At 46.7% G+C, this 14,655-nt stretch overlaps 1 protein-coding gene across 4 annotated transcripts in view; it reads right to left on the bottom strand.

Annotated features, from left to right (window-relative positions):
* Positions 1-14,655, bottom strand: part of LOC144506952 (alpha-(1,6)-fucosyltransferase) — a 646,707-nt gene that overhangs the window by 500,640 nt on the left and 131,412 nt on the right. For all 4 annotated transcript variants that reach the window (XM_078233392.1, XM_078233382.1, XM_078233383.1 and 1 more), the window contains exon 2: positions 13,106-13,158. The gene's annotated coding sequence lies outside the window, so the exon portion shown is untranslated. The remainder of the gene's footprint in view (positions 1-13,105; positions 13,159-14,655) is intronic.

Below are 14,655 nucleotides of genomic sequence, written 5' to 3' on the forward strand. Positions count from 1 at the left end.
ATCTGGGCAGGACAGACACATGAAATTAAGACAACTGCTCACATTGAGGATAAACAACAATACACAGGGGTTGGGCCAATGGACTATTTCTGTTCCATAATTTTCTAAGCCATGGCAAAGAAAGTTTTTCACTCGGCACTGAATGGCTTTGGAGACCCGGGACTGCACCCTTCCTCATTCCCAACTTGCAGCCAGAATTCCACTTTCATTCTCCCACCAGCAAGTTTGCGAATTACATTGTGTTAAAGCGTGCCAGTTTCACGGAATGCCTCACGTTCTCCCTGTGCCTACATGCGTTACCTCCGGAAAGAACATTGAATACAGGAGTTGGGACGTCTTGGCCTAATGCACAATATAATGATCCAATTTGCATTTAACAAAGAACTAAGAGAAATACTGCACAGGAACAGGCCTTTCGGCCCTCCAAACCTGTGCCGATCATGACGCCTGCCTAAACTAAAAGCATATGCACTTAGAGTCCATATCCTTCCATTCTCATCCTATTCATATATTCATCTAGATGCCCCTTAAATGCCGTTATTGTACCTGCTCCCACCACCTCCCTGGGCAGCACATTCCAGACATTCACCACCCTGTGTGTAAAAAACTTGCCTCACACATCTCCTCTAAACTTTTCCCCACGCACCTTAAACCTATGTCTCCCCAGTACTCGACTTTTCTACCCTAGAAAACAGCATCTGATTATCCACTCTGTCCAGGCCACTCGTAATCTTGTAAACCTCTATCAGGTCACCCCTCAACCTCCATCGTTCCAGTGAGAACAAACCGAGTTTATCCAGCCTCTCCTCATAGCTAAGACTAGATCATCCAGTCACAAAAATATCACTGAATTATGTGCACAATTTCATACAGCTAAAATGATGCATTACTCTTCCAAATGATTAAAATCAGTTCATTTATTTTTAAAAGCACACACTTGTATTTTGAATGATTAGTGGTGTGCCTCAGGGATCAGTGTTGGGACCGCAATTATTTACAATTTACATAGATGATTTGGAGTTGGGGACCAAGTGTAGTGTGTCAAAATTTGTAGACGACACAAAGATGAATGGCAGAGTAAAGTGTGCAGAGGACACAAAGTCTGCAAAGGGACATTGATGGTCTAAGTGAGTGGGCAAGGGTCTGGCATGTTGGTAAATGTGAGGTCATTTCATTTTGGTAGGAATAACAGCAAAATGGACGATTATTTAAATGGTAAAAAATTGCAGCATGCTGCTGTGCAGAGGGACCTGGGTGTCCTTGTGCAGGAATCTCAAGGAGTTGGTTTGCAGGTGCAGCAGGTAATTAAGAAGGCAAATGGAATTTTGTCCTTCATTGCTAGAGGGATGGACTTTAAAAACAGCGAGGTTATGTTGCAGCTGTATAAGGAGCTGGTGAGGCCACACCTGGAGTACCGTGTACAGTTTTGGTCTCCTTACTTGAGAAAGGATATACTGGCACTGGAGGGGGTGCAGAGGAGATTCACTAGGTTGATTCCGGAGTTGAGAGAGTTGGCTTATGAGGAGAGACTGAGTAGACTGGGGCTATACTCATTGGAATTCAGAAGAATGAGGGGAGATCTTATAGAAACATATAAGATTATGAAAGGAATAGATAAGATAGAAGGAGGGAAGTTGTTTCCACTGGCGGGTGAAACTAGAACTAAGGGGCATGGCCTCAAAATAAAGGGGAGCAGATTTAGGACGGAGTTGAGAAGGAACTTCTTCACACAAAAGGTTGTGAATCTGTGGAATTCCCTGCCCAGTGAAGCAGTTGAGGCTACTTCATTGAATGTTTTCAAGGCAAGGATAGATAAATTTTTGAACAGTAAAGGAATTAAGGGTTCTGGTGAGCGAGCGGGCAAGTGGAGCTGAGTCCACAAAAAGATCAGCCATGATCTTATTGAAAGGCGGAGCAAGCTTGAGGGGCCAGATGACCTACTCCTAGTTCTTAGGTTCTTATGATCTTATGAATGCAAAGGGACAAGTGGTGTGGAATCCTGATGAACGTTCAACTGAACGGTAAGGCGTTGGGGAGAGTTATAGAACAAAAAGATCTAGGGGTACAGGTTCATTGCTCCGTGAAAGATGAGTCACAGGTGGACAGAGTGATGAAGGCGGCATTCGACATGCTTGGTTTCATTGGTCAGAACATTGAATACAGGAGTTGGGACGTCTTGTTGAAGTTGTACAAGACATTGGTAAGGCCACACTTGGAATACTGTGTGCAGTTCTGGTCACCCTATTATAGAAAGGATATTATTAAACTAGAAAGAGTGCAGAAAAGATTTACTAGAATGTTACCGGGACTTGGTGGTTTGAGTTATAAGGAGAGACTGGATAGACTGGGACTTTTTTCTCTGGAGCATAGGAGGCTGAGGGGTGATTTTATAGAGGTCTATAAAATAATGAGGGGCCTAGATAAGGGAGATAGTCAACATCTTTTCCCAAAAGTACTTGAGGGCATAGGTTTAAGGTGAGGGGGGAGAGATACAAAAGGATCCAGAGGGGCAATTTGTTCACACACAGGGCGGTGAGTGCCTTGAATGAGCTGCCGGAGGTAGTGGTACTGGCAGGTAGAATTTTGTTTCCTAAAAAACATTGAGACAGTTACAGGGGTAAGATGGGTGTAGAGGGATATGGGCCAAATGCGGGCAACTGGGACTAAGCTTAGTGGCAAAAACTGGGTGGCATGGACAAATTGGCTAAAGGGCCTGTTTCCATGCTGTAAAACTCCACAACTCTCTGAATCCTGATTGATATTCCAGTTTCTTTCCATGATACGCTAGAAGTGTCCAAAGGGAATTTCTGTCCAACATGATTGAATCATAGAATCCCTTCTGTGCAGGAGGCGGCCATTCGGCCCATCGAGCCTGCACCGACAACAATCCCAACCAGGCCCTATCCCCATAACTCCACGTATTTCCCCTACTAATCCCCCTGACACTAAGTGGCAATTTAACATAGCCAATTGAACTAACCCACGGGGAGAACGTGCAAACTCCACAGAGACAGTGACCCAAAACCGGATTTGAACCTGGGTCTCTGGGACTATGAGGCAGCAGTGCTAACCACCGGGCCACCGTTCCGTCCTTATTTCCAGACTGCGCAAGCCCCAAACTCCACAGCCATGCATCAAAACCGATGTCAGCTGAAGATTATGACTCGCTGGAAGACCTTACACTTGCACAACTAGCAATCTGACAGTTTGCTCCGAAACACATGACAACTTTACCAAAAAATAGACTGGGTTTGAAGACTTACTTTCGAGCGATTGGGTTCCAGAGTCATTGGCCGGAATTCTCCAGCCATTCGCACCAGCGGGATTCTCCAGTCCCGTCAGCAGCGCAGCCCCGTCGGTGGGTTTCCCGCCAGCGTGGGGTGACGTCAATGGAAATTCCCATTGACAGCGGCGGGACTGGAGAATTCCATGGCGGGCAAACAACACGCCACATCCTGGCGGCGGGAAACAGAGTTTCTAAGGAATCAAGCGAGCCTCCCCTTCTCCTCTGTTGACTGAGAAGGCAGCTGCAGTTAACTCTCACCAAGGTGAAGCGGTTTGCTGCAAAACCAGCAGCATTCTCCTCCCAAGGCCAAACTTCAGCAAACCTCAATTTTCATCAAACATGTTTGACACTTTTCTTGCTGCTTTATCGATTGCGAGAGCTTCTCCCTGCACATCAGCGGGTGTGAAAAATCCAATTCCATCAACACAAAGCTTATCCTCCTACAAAGGTCAGTCTCATTTCTCATTCTGTTTACACCTGATCTTCTTTCAGCGTAGTGTGTCAATGAGAATTGGCCTCCAGGGACCCAAACACCACAAGTTCTTTACCTTCAGTACTCGCAACCTTGAGCTCCTTGCTCAGTAACCTCGCAATGCATTAACTGTTCCAACAGGGGAGGGGAGGGGCGGTGGTGGCGTAGTGGTATTATCATTGGATTAGTAATCCAGAGACCCAAGGTAATGCTTTGGGGACCCGGGTTCGAATCCCACCAGGGCAGATAGTGAAATTTGAATTCAATAAAAATCTGGAATTAAAAGGCTACTGATGCCCATGAAACCATTGTCAATTGTTGTAAAAGCCCATCTGGTTCACTAATGTCCTTTAGGGAAGGAAATCTGCCGTCCTTGCCCGGTCTGGCTTACATGTGACTCCAGAGGCACAGCAACGTGGTTGACTCTTAACTGCCTCAGAGGTGGACAATAAATGCTGGTTAGCCGGCGACGCCCACATCCCATGAACAAATAAATAAGAAAAAAACAAGCTAATCCACAGCATACTGAGCAATGACAACTGAGGGCTCCCAACTCTGCTGGGATGATCACTAAATGATCACAAACAGCTTCTGATCCCTCTGAGGGTTCTCCTTAACCGTTAATGTGCTTGATGTAGATCAAGATGATCGAAGAACAAGTGGTCATCATAGAATCCCTACAGAAGCCATTCAGCCCATCGAGTCTGCACCAACTCTCTGACAGAGTTGCTTACCCAGACACTTTCCCTCACCCCTAACCCCACACATTTACCATGGCTAATCCTCCTAACCTACACATCCTGGGACTCTAAGGGGCAATTTAGCACAGCCAACGCACCGAGGAGGAGGAAATCGGAGCATCCGGAGGAAACTCACGCAGACACAGGGAGAACGCGTAAATTCCACACAGATACAGTCGCCCAGGACCGGAATTGGACCCAGGCCCCTAGACCTGTGAGGCAGCAGTGCTAACCACTGTGCCACTCCTGGCAGCAGTAATCTTACTGAAATGCAAGAATGAAAGGTGACCTTATAAAGGAGCCCGAGGGCACTTCCACAGGGGGGGATGCTGAGGGGTGGGGGGGGGGGGGGGGGGGGCAGGGTTAGGGAGGTCCAGAGCTAGGGGCTACAGATCAAACATGATAACTCTCCCAGACTGAGAGGGGGTGAACTATTTTTCTCACAGAATGCCAGGAGTTTGTGATCTGTGAAGGCAGAAAGTCAGGTGAATAGGATGGTGAAAAAGGCATATGGCACACTCGCCTTTATCAATCGGGGTATAGATTACAAAAGCAAAGAGGTCATGATGGAGTTGTATAGAACTTCGGTGAGGCCACAGCTGGAGCACTGTGTGCAGTTCTGGTCGCCACGTTGTAGGAAGGATGTGATTGCACTGGAGGGGGTGCAGAGGAGATTCACCAGGATGCTGCCTGGGACGGAGCATTTAAGTTATGAAGAGAGGTTGGATAGGCTTGGGCTGTTTTCGTTGGAGCAGAAAGACTGAGGGATGATCTGATTGAAGTGTTCAAGATTATGAGGGGCATGGACAGGATGGATAAGGAGCAGCTGTTCCCCTTAGTTGAAGGGTCAGTTACGAGGGGACACAAGTTAAAAGTGAGGGGTGGGACGTTTAGGGGGGATTTGAGGAAAAACGTTTTTTTACCCAGAGGGTGGTGATGGTCTGGAATGCGCTGCCTGGGAGGGTGGTGGAGGCGGGATGCCTCACATCCTTTAAAAAGTACCTGGATGAGCACTTGGCATGCCATAACATTCAAGGCTACGGGCCAAGTGCTGGCAAGTGGGATTAGGTGGGCAGATCAGGGTCTTTCATGTGTTGGTGCAGACTCGAAGGGCTGAAGGGCCTCTTCTGCACTGTAGTATTCTGTGATTCTGTGGAATTCTCCTCCCCAGAGAGTAGTGGAGGCCCCGGTGGTAGCGTATATTCAAGGCTGAGCGAGGTTAATATTTGATCGACAGAGAAATGGAGCATTATGGGGTAGGACAATAAAGAGGCCATGCACAGACAGATGATGATCTTACTGAATGATGCAATAGGGATGAGGGGCCGAATGGCCTCCTCCTAATCCCTCATTCTCATGCTCCTGTGGTTGCAGTTGACCCTTCACCTCTGACATTATTTAGAGATTAAAGATTTATGAGTCTCACAAGTAGGCTTACATTAACGCTGCAGTGAAGTTACTGTGAAAATCCCCTAGGCACCACACTCCAGCGCCTGTTCGGTTACACTGAGGGAGAATTTAGCATAGCCAATGTACCTAACCAGTACGTCTTTCAGGCTGTGGGAGGAAACCGGAGCACCCGGAGGAAACCCACGCAGACACGGGGAGAACATGCAGACTCTGCACACACCAGTGACCCAAGCCAGGAATCGAACCCGGGTCCCTGGCACTGTAAGGCAGTAGTGCTAACCACTGTGCCACCCAGCGAGGTGGAAAGTCATCACCAAACCAGAACATGTTCCTAACATTTGTAGCATCTTTCAAAAGTGCCTCTTGTCCTCATCAAAAGCTTCCCAAGGATAGAATTCCCCTTCTTTTCTTCATTAATACAGTGGTACGGGGAAAAGGACTCGTTTCCACACAGCATTCAGGTAAAACAGGATTCCAATGCTCCAGATACTGAAGGATGGGCGGCACGGTGGCACAGTGGTTAGCACTGCTGCCTCACAGCGCCAGGGGCCCGAGTTCGATTCCCGGCTTGGGTCACTGTCTGTGTGGAGTTTGCATGTTCTCCCCGTGTCTGCATGGGTTTCCTCCGGGTGCTCCGGTTTCCTCCCACACTCCAAAGATTATTTTTAATTGAGTGAACATAGAATCCTTACGGTTCAGAAGGAGGCCATTTGGCCCATCGAGTCTACACCAACCACAATTCCACCCAGGCCCTAACCCCGCAACCACCCCACTAATCCCCCCGACACTAAGGTGCAACCTATCACGGCCAATCAACCTAACCCGTACGTCTTCGGATTGTGGGAGGAAACGGGAGCACCCGGAGGAAACCCACGCAGACACGGGGAGAACAAGAAAATTCAACACAGACAGTGAGCCTAGGCCGGATTCGAATCCGGGCCCCTGGCGCTGTGAGGCAGCTGTGCTAACCACTGTGTCACCGTGCCAACCCGGTGCGGGTTCAGCTGATTGGCCATGCTAAATTGCCCGAGTGTCAGGGAGATTAGAAGGACAAATGCATGGGGTTATGGGGATAGGGCCTGGGTGGGATTGTTGTCGGTGCAGGCTCGATGGGCCGAACGGCCTCCTTCTGCACTGTAGCGATTCTATGATGTCTATCGCAATCTGCTCCTGATGAATGTTACATGGATCCCAGTTTTTTATTTTCGGGAGAAGCTACAAATAATACTGGCTGCTCACTTTGGGGAATTGAATATTGCATCAGCTGCGAGTTGCTGAAGATGTGTCAGGTGCATTGCAATTCACATTGCTAATCTGAAATATTGGGCATTTGTGGGCAGAATCAGCAGATTTAGGAGTATTTATAACGAGAGGTCAATGACTGCCATTAAATTAGTGCTGAATAAAGCCTGCATGCACAGAATGGGAATTCAATATATATAAAAGGAGGGAACATTATTCATGCCTGGAGGGTTGTGAAGTTTCTCTGTTTCTGTCTTCAGAACTGTAAATGGAAAAAGTATTTATATCACATATAAATATCTATAAAATATACATACACACACACACGCGTGTACTTTAGGGCCTACTCTCAGCACTTGTGCAGTGACAGCTGTCGAATAAATGAGGCCATTTGGCCCATCGCGTCTGCAGCGACTCAGACCAAAACTACAAGAAACTACAAAGGGTTGTGAACATAGCCCAGTCCATCACGCAAACCAGCCTCCCATCCATTGACAACGTCAACATTTCCTGCTGCCTCAGAAAAACAGCCAGCACAATCAAGGACCCCACGCACCCCGGACATTCTCCCTTCCACCTTCTTCCATCAGGCAAAAGAGACAAAAGTCTGACGTCACGTACCAACCAACTCAAGAACAGCTTCTTCCCTGCTGCTGTCAGACTTTGGAATGGACCTAGCTTGCATTAAGTTGATCTTTCTCTACATCCTAGCTATGACTATAACACTGCATTCTGCACCCTCTCATTTTCTTCCCCTATGTACTCTATGAACGGTATGTTCTGCCTGTATAGCGCACAAGAAATAATACTTTCCACTGTATCCCAATACATGTGACAAACCAACTCAAGAACAGCTTCTTCCCTGCTGCTGTCAGACGTTTGAATGGACCTACCTCACACTAAGTTGATCTACACCTTAGCTATGACTAACACTACATTCTGCACTCTCTCGTTTCCTTCTCTATGAATGGTATGCTTTGTCTGTAGAGCGTGCAAGAAACAATATTTTTCACTGTATACAAATACATGTGACAATAATAAATCAAATCAAAAAATAATAAATCAAATCAAATTGAGCATCTTACTCATCCCTATGGATTAAGGATACAATATTCATTCAATACCATTGAGATTGAACTCCTGCTGCCGGTACGAAGGAAAGCTTTGCAGCTTCCTCCCTGCATCCTCCACGGAAATCCTAACTTTAGACCACCGCTGTTCCCAACTCATGATAAAGCCTTTCCCAGACTGAGGGTGCCCCAGTAGCAGACACAATGACAAGGTCCATCGAACCCTTTGAAAAATTGACAATCATTGGGGGGGGGTCATACCAGTGACGTGAATTATATCTCAGAGTATAAACGACCATCATATTGCTTAACCCATTTCCAAAGTCGGTCAGGATTATATTCACTGGAGTTTAGAAGAGTGAGAGGGGATCTCATAGAAACGTATAAAATTCCAACAGGGTTAGAAAGGGTAGATTCAGAAAGAATGTTCCCAATGATGAGGGAGTCTAGAACCAAGGGTCATAGTTTGGGGATAAGGGTAAACCTTTTAGGACTGAGGTGAGGAGAAATTTCTTCACCCAGAGGGTGGTGAATGTGTGGAATTCACTGCCACAGAAAGTAGTTGAGGCTAAAACGTTGTCTAATTCATGAAGAAATTAGATATAGCTTTAGGGGCTAAAGGAATCGAGTGATATGGGGTGGGGGGGCAGGGAGAATCAGGATATTGAATTTGATGATCAGCCATGGTAAAAATGGATGGTGGAGCAAGCTTGAAGGGCCTCCTCCTGCTTCTAGTTTCTAAATGCTGGCCAACAGCACCCCTACTGTGACTGGCTGTCCCTGCATATACATGAAATAGACAGCGCAGACAAAGGAGGATGTTTCACTATATCTATCAACAGGACACATCTGAATATTCTTGCTAACAGCACCAAAACTGTAATAAAGACATGATTAAGTGACCATTGTTTGAATGTCCGTCTACCACTAAAGATTATGACATTAGCTGTTTATTTGCGTCCCGTCTCGGGCCTACCTCTTTGTATCATATGTAAATAATTTACTGGTGTGCGTGACTAGAAACAATTATCTTTACTAGACGTCGTGCCCTATAAAAAGGCTGACTGTACACAATTGAACAGAGCAGACTGAAGAACCCGGAGGAATTCTCCAGTTTCCCTCTCCTAATCATAGATCATAGATTCCTACATTGCAGAAGGAGGCCCTCTGGCCCATCGAGTCTGTACCGACCATAATCCCACCCAGGCCCGAGCCCCATAACCCTATACATTCACCCTAGCTAGTCTCTGACACTAATGGGCAATTTAGCATGGCCAATCCACCTAACCCACACATCTTTGGAATGTGGGAGGAAACCGGAGCACCCGGAGGAAACCCACGCAAACACAGGGAGAACGTGCAAACTCCACACAGACAGTGACCCAAGCCGGGAATTGAAACCGGGCCCCTGGCGCTGTGAGTCAGCAGTGCTAACCACTGTGCCACCCTGATCGATAAGAAGGCAATAAAGGATCCATCACTCGCGAACACTGTGTGTCCAGATAACTTTCGAACACAAATGGAATTTTCACCCAAATGGGCACATTATTCCCTGTATCAAGAATCGCGCGAAATGTGTTATATCACTTGAGAGTTAGCAGTGGTCGCTCCATCCAAAACTGGGAACGGTGCTCCCACATCTCCTCCAACATCTTTCCCACGCTTTCTGGACGGGTTACAAAGAAATTTGCTGTGCGAATCTCTAACTCAATCTTTAGTCTTCAATTCCTGTCTCAACTATCACATTTCTTGTCACTACTTTATCATTACTGATCAGTCCAAAGAAGTGCGGGTTAGGTTGATTGGCCATGCTAAATAGTCCCTTAGTGTCTGGGGGACTAGCAGGGTAAATAGAACAGACATAGAATCCCCACAATGCAGAAGGAGGCCATTCGGCCCATCGAGTCTGCACCGACCACAATCCCACCCAGGCTCTATCCCCTCAACCCCACACATTTACCCTGCTATTCCCCCTGACACTATGGGGCAATTTAGCATGGCCAATCAACCTAACCTGCACATCTTTGGACTGTGGGAGGAAACCCACGCAGACATGGGGAGAATGTGCAGACTCCACACAGACAGTCACCTGAGGCCAGAATTGAACCCGGATCCCTGGTGCTGTGAGGCAGCAGCGCTAACCACTATGCCACCGTGCCGCCCATATCACTATTCCACTCATAGGTGGAGGTACAGGGATAGGGCCTGGGTGGAATTGCTGCTGGTGCAGACTTGATGGGGCGAATGGCCTTCTTCTGCACTGTAGGGATTCTAAGATGACTTCCAAGGTTGGTGCTTCCCTGAATGACGTGGAGATGCAGGGGTTGGACTGGGGTGGGCACAGTAAGTCGTCTCACAACACCAGGTTAAAGGTGAATCACCTGAGGAAGGAGCAACGCTCCAAAAGCTCATGATTCCAAGTAAACCTGTTGGACTTTAAGCTGGTGTCGTGAGACTTCTTGCTTCTTTGAATGGACTTTTCTGTTGCTCCAAAGGCTCATGCGGAGTTGTCACATGAATTCTTCCTCTATTCTTCCTGCCACTGGGAAGAATCGCCACACTGTCTCCTTCTCGATTTCCCCAGTGTAACAACATTTCTTTTCTCCCCTGTAATCTTCAGACATTAAACTCAAGCTTGACATCACCTTTAAGCAAGTTAGGTTTCCACAGTCATGCCTCCTACTCCTTTCAACCAAGATAGCACTATCTACCTTGGCTCTTAACCAAAACCAGACACTCAAAAAGTTGAAGGGCCCATCAAAGTTATAGATAGCTCAGGAACACAGCACTGCGCTACACATTTAACCAACATTAGGAGCAGAAATAGGCAATTCAGCCCCTCGAGCCTGCTCCGCCATTCAATCAGATCAGGGCTGATCTCTCCCTGGTCTCAAATCCACCTCCCTACCTGTTCCCCATATCCCTTTAACCTGTTTTTTTTAAAATCGGGAATACATGTATCTCCTTCTTCAAACCATTTAATGATGCAGACTCCACCATGCTATGGGGCACCGGAGAAAAAAATGATACTCAAAAAAGGACCCGCAATAGTGTCAATTACATGATTGAGATTTGTTAATTTCATGTCAATTACGTCGTTATGGTTAGGAGGAACAGGTGATGGTATTGCCCCTGAGCACAGATAATAGGGGATGGCTGGGGCACTGGGGTGAGTGGGAGGAGAGCCACGAGACTGAACAAGTCAATAAACACTCTCAAATAAAGGAAAAACTCTAAGCCTTGGCTTTTGACTTCACCAACCGGCTTGGATCCGAATAGCAATGCTTTTACTGAGGGGAAGATGTAGCAATTTGCAAACCCTGATAGGATGAGAACGAGAGCAGAGTGGAACATGTTCTCCAAATGCTACATAATCATATGGAACAAATCGTGACCTTTCAGGCAAATACTGATGCCGGAATTTTCCGGCCTGTTTGGTTGAGCGCCAAATTCCCCATCCTCGCTTGCCGGGCGTGAACAGCTCGAAAATCCCAGTCCTAGTCTTATCAAGCCAGAGAGTTATCCCTTCCATTAGAAGGTGCCTTCTTCCCTACCTGGAGAAGGATAAGTAGCACAGCGAATTGCAATGAAGGGATTTTTTTTTTAAAGTGGCGGATCAGTAGCACAGTGGTTAGCACTGCTGTCTCTTAGCACCAGAGGCCTGGGTTCAATTCCAGCCTTGCGCGACTGTGTGGAGTCTGCACATTCTCCCCGTGTCTGCATGGGTTTCGTCCGGGTGCTCTGGTTTCCTCCCACAGCCCAAAGATGTGCGGGTTAGGTGGATTGGCCATGCTAAATTGTCCCTTAATGTCCAAAGATGTGCGGATTAGGCAGATTAAGGGACAATTTAGCATGCCCAATCTGCACATCTTTGGACATTAAGGGACAATTTAGCATGGCCAATCCACCTAACCTGCACATCTTTGGACATTAAGGGACAATTTAGCATGCCCAATGTCCAAAGATGTGCGGATTAGGCGGATTGGACATGCTAAATTGTCCCTTAATGTCCAAAGAAGTGTGGGTTAGGTGGATTGGCCATGCTAAATTGTCCCTTAATGTCCAAAGATTTGTTGGTTAGGTATTTTGGCCATGGTAAGTCATCCCTTAATGTCCAAAACAATGCACGTTAGGTGGATTGGCCATGCTAAATTGTCCCTTAATGACCAAAGATGTTCAGTTCAGGTGGATTGGCCATGGTAAATGCACGGAGTTATGGGGAAAGCGCGGGGCCTGGGTAAAACGCTGTTTCAGAGAGCCGGAGCAGACTTGATAGGCCGAATGGCCTCTTTCTGCATGGTAGGGATTCTATGGACTGGAAGCAGGAGGCATGACTGTGGAGTTCTAAGTTATACCAGGTCACCGCATTACAACAGGCACCAATGGGCCCGGAAGCCAATTTATATTCCACAGCACTGCAACATAAAATATACATTCAAAAATATTAACTGGTCGAACAAGCTTCCTCGTGATATGGGATTAGCACAGCAGTTTCTCTGCACTTGATGCATTCGTGTTATCAATTCTGTTCCGACAATACACCTACCAGTGCTTAAACTCCACAGCTGGCCACATAATACACCACGTGAAAGTGTTTTTATATTAATCATGCATAACCATTCAGTCCACAGAGCACAATAGCATAAACACACTGGAGGCATTAATGGTCCATAAACACATGGAAATTTGATGCAACCATAAAACACTTCTTTTCATTCAAGGTGCCCAGAATGTTATGGAGTTTCTCTTCATCCCAACAAATATCGATATTTAACAAAGTGTGACTGTGAAGATCTTTAAGCCAATGCATTTCTTAATAACAAAGTACAGAATTGCCTTCCAAATGGAGATACATCGAGCTTAACAGATAAATAGATGGAGGTACCTGTTATCGATACAAGGGGCTGGCAAAGGAACCTTCGGCGGCAATCAATAATCCTAAAAATGAAAGAAAATAATTAACATAGAATCACAGAATCCCTACAGTGCAGGAGGCGGCCATTTGGCCCATCGAGTCTGCACCGACCACAATCCCACCCAAGCCCTATCCCCATAACCCCACATATTTCCCTGCCAATCTCCTTGACAGTAAGGGACAATTTACCATGGCCAATCCATCCATCCTCCACATCGTTAGACTGTGGGAGGAAACCAGAACACCCGGAGGAAACCCACGCAGACACGGGGAGAACGTTCAAACTCCGCACAGTCACCCGAGGCTGGAATCGAACACGGGGCCCCCGGCGCTGTGAGGCAGCAGCACTAACCACTGTGCCACCGTGCCGCCCACAACCACTGTGCTGCCCTGGTAAATAAATTTAAGTTTATTTATTAGTCACAAGTAAGGCTTACATTAACACTGCAATGAAGTTATTGTGAAATTCCCTTCGTCGCCACACTCCGGTGCTTGTTTGGGTCAATGCACCGAACCAGCACGTCTTTCAGAGTGTGGGAGGAAACCGGAGCATACCCACGCGGACACGGGGAGAACATGCAAACTCCACACAGACAGTGACCTAAGTGGGAATCGAACCCGGGTCCCTGGCACTGAGAAGCAGCAGTGCTAACCACTGTGCCGCCCATGTACCTGGGTCTCCTGCTCCATCTTATTATGCCCTTCTTTAATCTAAAAACAAATTTTTCTGTCAGGCAAACTAAATTCACTACAGATCTTTACTGGCTAACTAAAATAAAGTGTCAAGAATGACATTTATTTCCTCATTTATTTCCTGTAAAAAACATGAACTCATCATAGGGCCAGTGCAGGAACACATCTCCAACAGTCTCCCACAGGAAGCCGAGGATGAATCTGTTCCTGTCCTGAAGCAGAGTGCTTGAATAACTAACATCTGCATTCTTCCTCAACTCAGAGACAGCCATCGTTTTTAGTTTCTCCCATTGCTACAGCGATTGCACTGTCACAGAAATGCAGGAGTGTTTGGGAAGAGGCAGCATAACATAAAAAAGGCACAACAAAGGTGGGAGCAATCATTTGTAACTGCAGTTACACAGGGTTAACACAACCCTGAATCTATACAAATCTTTTGAAGGGAGAAAAGGCTATTTTCTTTATTCCCAGAGTTGTGTCCTCCCTGTTAAAGACTCGGCTTGTGATGTGTGCCTCAGCTGTGGTTCAGTTGGCAGGATTTCCACCTCTTGAGTCACAGGATTCTGGAGTCAATTCCCATTCCCAGACTTGAGCATTTTGATTTGATTTATTATTATCACATGTATTAGAATACAGTAAAAAGTATTGTTTCTTGCGCGCTATACAGACAAAGCGGACCGTTCATAGAGAAGGAAAGGAGTGCAGAATGTAGTGTTACAGTCATAGCTAGGGTGTAGAGAAAGATCAACTTAATGCGAGGTAGGCCCATTCAAAAGTCTGACGGCAGCAGGAAAGAAGCTGTTCTTGAGTCGGCTGGTACGTGACCT

Source organism: Mustelus asterias, chromosome 18, assembly GCF_964213995.1.
Source record: "Mustelus asterias chromosome 18, sMusAst1.hap1.1, whole genome shotgun sequence".
NCBI lineage: Eukaryota > Metazoa > Chordata > Chondrichthyes > Carcharhiniformes > Triakidae > Mustelus > Mustelus asterias.